General features: G+C 36.6%; 1 pseudogene; it reads right to left on the bottom strand.

Moving 5' to 3' along the window:
• Positions 1 to 1,705: 1,705 nt before the first annotated feature.
• On the bottom strand, positions 1,706 to 1,804 carry LOC131250388 (small nucleolar RNA R71; annotated as a pseudogene).
• Between the last annotated feature and the right edge of the window lie 3,452 nt (positions 1,805 to 5,256).

Below are 5,256 nucleotides of genomic sequence, written 5' to 3'. Positions count from 1 at the left end.
TGTAGTTGGTTTGAGTTCGAAACACAGATCTTTTGTCTGCGCAGTACAAAGGATTTACTGGTATCAATTCGTAATCCTATAAAATCTTGATCCTTTGCTTGGTCAGGGCATTGGGATCATTTAAGACTCTCTAGGACTTAGAACTTGATTCAAACTGCTTAAATTTCGTGTAACATGGTTCCATCAGTCCATAGTTCCGATTATCCTAACTCGTTAGGGATATAATGAAATTTTATAATCTCGTATGGGATACTTCTACGTGGCCCATTAAGTTTTTTCACCACGTACTCTAACTATCTGATATACTACCCGAAACTATTCCTATCATCCTTTCTGATCCATTAGGCTTAAATTTTCCACGTATTACTTACGAGGTAAGTACGTATATGTCTAGGTGAGTATAATTGGCTACATGAATCGGGACATTACAGCCTACCCCCGTTAAACAAAAAATCTCAACCCCGAGATTTTGTAATTGGATGAACTTGCGCAAGCCTTACCTGATTATTGTTCATAATTCCCTAGTCCCGATTCATTCTACATCCTTGGAAAGATCTTCGTTTCACCATGAGTCAGAGATCCTAACCCAACTAGATGACAATGGATAGGCCAAATCATCCATTCATTGTTGAACCTAAGCTTTAGTGTCGTCCTTTATCCAAACATTGTAATTGCCCAAAATCGTCTTATATTAAGAGTCTATCACTCTAAAAATTTTAACTTCCAATCCATATGTCCAATTTATTTGAAATTTGGATCTTAAGCTCCTGACTTACTCTTGAGACTCCAAAAAAATCCATGAGGCTAGATCCCCTGATTTAGGGGGTGTTTCACCTTTGTGAGTTATATAAAAGTTTGCTATCCAGCGGCACTTCCTACCAATTTTTGTTATTGCCACATTTATGTAGAATTTTGTACTTATCAGATTGGGTTGAAATTTTAGGTAGAGATTTATGGTGACCTGAATGACTACCAGAAAAGTTTCAAATTTTTCTGATATGTCCACTTACTGTAATTATTAGGGATATCGTAACATGTCAGAATTCCATTGGAATAGTTGGAAATTTCTTTAAATAATTGGAAAATCTCTATTCCCATAAGGGAAACTTGTTCTTCTTGATTGTGATCTTATTTAAGGATGAGCTTTAATTCAAGAAAAATTTATTTAGAATTTTGGGGATTTATTATGGGGGTACTTATATTCATGGTTTTTAAATTCCACATATAACCTGATGTTTCTAATGGGGAACCTAAATATGGGTTTCTAATTTCTCAGTTTCCTAATTCCTTTGAGGATTTAGTTGAACATATGTATTTGATTCATTATATGTCCTAATCACGTAAAACTTAGGGTGGCCCAGTTAATCTCATTCTCATGCTCTGATACCAATTGTAACATCCCGAAGTTACTTCTATCATCCTCGCTGATTCATTACGTTTAAGTTTCCCACGTATTACTTGTAAGGTAGGTACATATACAATTAGGTGCATATAATTAGCTACATGAATTGGGACGTTACAATAGCCACTTTATATTTTCCTAACATGTCTAAGGACACGGTCAGGGTGAAACACTTTCCTTTCTCCTTCAAAGAGAAAGTTAAGACGTGGTTACATTCACTACGTCTGCGATCTATTAGCACATGGAATGACATGATGGAGTTCATAAGAAATTATTTCCATACTATAAGACGAACACCATAAGGAAGTCGATCATGAACTTTACCCAAAAGGAAGATGAAACACTCTTTCAATGTTGGGAGCGGTTCAAGGATCTCGTCAGTTCATGCCCACAACACGGTTTTGAAACGTGGCACATAACAAGTTTCTTTCATGATGGACTGACATCTTCCATGTGCCAATTCATTGGGATGATGTGCCATGGGGAATTCATGAACAAAAATGTCAATGAAGTGGGGGATTACTTTGACAAACTCGCTGAAACTGCATAATCATAGGACATCTCCCCAAGACCTAACACCACATCTAAGCCCACTCAATCAAAGGAGAGGGGCGGATTATACCTTCTGAAAGAAGATGATGATGTCAATGCTAAAGTGGCTAATCTCATAAGGAAATTTGAGGCCATTGAATTGAAGAAGGATAAGGCTAAGGAAACTATTTGCGGTATTTGTGCTTGCAACATTCACACAACTGAAAATTGTCCAACAATACCTGCCTTTCAAGAGGTATTGAATTAGCAATCTAATGCCGTGAATAATTACCAAAGACCTTTCAATGGACCTACCTCCAATATATATAATCCTAGTTGGAGAAATCATCCAAACTTCAGTTGGAGGAATGGACAAACTGCTACCCCTCAAGGTTTCTTCAATGAACTTCCAAATCAAGGGAAACCTCAAGAGGATCTGGTTTTAAAACATCTTCAAAATCAAAAGCTTTTTAATAAGTGGATACTACAAGCCTTCAAAGACCTCACAAAGGCCATACAAGAGCTTGACACAAGGACTACAATTGGGAATAAGGGGAGCCTTTGAAATGGCCAAGCTATATGTCCTAGAGGGGGGGGGGGGTGAATAGGACTATGCCAAATTTTAAGATAAACACAATGGAAATATAGAAAGATAGAACTGAATAAATAAATCAATTCACACTGCTGAATGCTAGCTCAAAATATTGATTGTTCTAAGGACAACCATGCACCATAAAAATGGCAGGGCAACCTTACTAGAACAAATAGAGAAACTGAAGCTCAAAGTAATAAAGAGATAGCAAAAATATAATGCTGAAATATAAATCTAAATTATTACAACATTCCCCACTGTGCTTGAAATGTAAAATTTACAACATTCACATCCACACATACATTCCACAATTCTGAATGATAAAAGATAGGTAATATAAATCACACATCCACAACACAGAATTATAGTGGTTCGCCTGTGTGTTTACCAACTGTTAAACAATAGCCACACAAAATGCTACTCCACTCATAATATCCTCACACGGGGGATATTAAAGTTCACTATCAAATAGGTTTTCACAGGTTCACCCAAAACCTTCACAATTGTGTCTTTTTCAAAGGGCTTACACAATTCAAAAAACCCTCACTTCTGAGTTTTCTAGCTCTCCTCAGATAACCAACAACTTTGAGATTTTTCTGGCTTAACCTCAAATAAAACTAAACAATGTAAATTACACAAATTGTAAAATACCTGATTTTCTCCTTCGTTGTGGCAGCTCAGAAGAACTAAGTCGGAGTAGAGATTTGAATGTCAAAGTTCAATGTCTAATACTCACTTTATAATGGTTCTAGGTTCTAATAGATTTTAAATTTAAAAAAAAGGGCTAGTTCTAATTGATTTGATTCCAAAAAAAGGAAAACAATAATTCCTCTTTTAAGATTAGATTGGAATATAAGAAACAAAATCAATTAAGAAAGCTAAAGAAAGAGAATATTAAATATGCACACTTAGCTTATATGAAGCACCGACTTATCTCTCAGAAGGCCGAATTAATTTAGCTTGAAGTTCTTATTTTATTTTGAGATTCGTGCTCTATTTATAGGTGAGCAAATCATGCCTTCGACTGGTCTAAGGACCTCTATGACTAGTCGTAGAACCAACAAATATTTAAAAATTCAGGCACGATAAGATTTGGCAGTTTCACGACTGGTCGTAGGTCTCCTTCGACTGGTCGTAGGATCCCTTCAACTGGTCATAGGTGGCCAAATTTCAACACTGTTCTTTGAGTCGTAGGTCTACGACTAGTCGAAGATGCAGTCGACACTGTTCCTACGACTGGTCGAACAGTCCCCAGGACTACTCGAAGCCTAATAGAAAATTTCTGATTTTTGTAACAAACTCACGACTAATCCAGGAAATGTTTAGACAGGTCGAAGCAATGTTAGGACTAGTCGAACAAAGTCCAGGACTAGTCTTAGAATAGACCAAACTCACTTATATAAAACATATGAATTATGTATCCAAAATGGCCTACTCTAAAGGTCAACCTAAAGTCAGTCATACCTCAATAGTGAAGTAAGGACATTGAAACTTTAGAGACGAGTGACCTTTGAAAGTAATGGAGCTTGAAGTCTTGATGTCGTTTAAACTTGAGAGCTTTTTGAGATCTTGAAATTGAACTTGAAAGCTTCTTAAGATTCTTGACTTGTGAACAGTGCTTGTCAAACTAAGTTGATCTTGAGTAGAGCATTGTTCTTCACATATGCAAGGTTCATAACAATGTCTTTGGCACCACAAATTTGAAAACAAATAGGGCTATAAACTATAGCACCTACAATCTCCCCATTTGTCAAATTAGTGACAAAACACACTTTTAAGATATGTTACATAACACAGAATATTTGATTAAAGAATCATGCACCAGTTGTTATATCTGATTAAAGAATCATGCACCAGTTGTTATCAACAGGCATCCTGCAGTCTTGTAAATCAATATTCAGTCCACCTCTGCACACCTCTGCTCACACCTCTGCACATACTCCCCTTGAGTAACATACTCATAAAACACCATACAATACAATGCTACTCCCTCCTCATGACAACATCCATATGCATATACATATCCATAACATATCCATACTCCCCCGTTTTGTCACAATAGGACAAAAGAAGCACAGAACAGATGGCTGAGGAGAAATAATCAATGAGAAATATGAGAGGTAACTAGTCAAGATATGAGAACATAGCATAAACAATACACATAATTCATAGATTGAGCTAAGGATAGAGTGACAAACTCAAAACTAGTTAGGAGTAATAAAGTTATTACAGACCAGTAATCTTAAAAATACTAATCTGACCCAGATGAAGGAGCAGGAATGGAAGGATCAAGTTGATCCATGCCTTTGTTCAAGCGCCTAAGATATTTGTGCATATATTTGAACTATAAATCATGGGCAACAGACATGTTTTCCATCTTAACATTTAGATTCTCAACTTTATCTTCCAATGCACTCAGACGTGCATCAAATGGAGAAGGCTCATAATCTGGATCATTTCCAGAATCGAACTCAAGATCTTAAAAAATATCATCCATGTTAATATCATCAGGAGGAAGATCACCAGCTTCTTCCTCCTGTTCAGCTTCAGCACTGCCAACACCATCACCTTGGCCAGGAAGGAAATCCAGATTCATCTTATTGATATTAGAATTGTTAAATATCAGATGATGATGGATAGGAGCTTCTCCAACCGGCATGTCGACTGACATATGTGTAGCTAACACAGTCATCAAATATCCAAAAGGAATGTCACTGTGACAAGAATGGAG

The sequence above is a fragment of the Magnolia sinica genome, chromosome 6 (genome assembly GCF_029962835.1).
Source record: "Magnolia sinica isolate HGM2019 chromosome 6, MsV1, whole genome shotgun sequence".
Classification (NCBI taxonomy): Eukaryota; Viridiplantae; Streptophyta; class Magnoliopsida; order Magnoliales; family Magnoliaceae; genus Magnolia; species Magnolia sinica.
The sequence above is the reverse complement of the archived record's forward strand: the minus strand, read 5'-3'. Positions and strand labels throughout refer to the sequence as shown.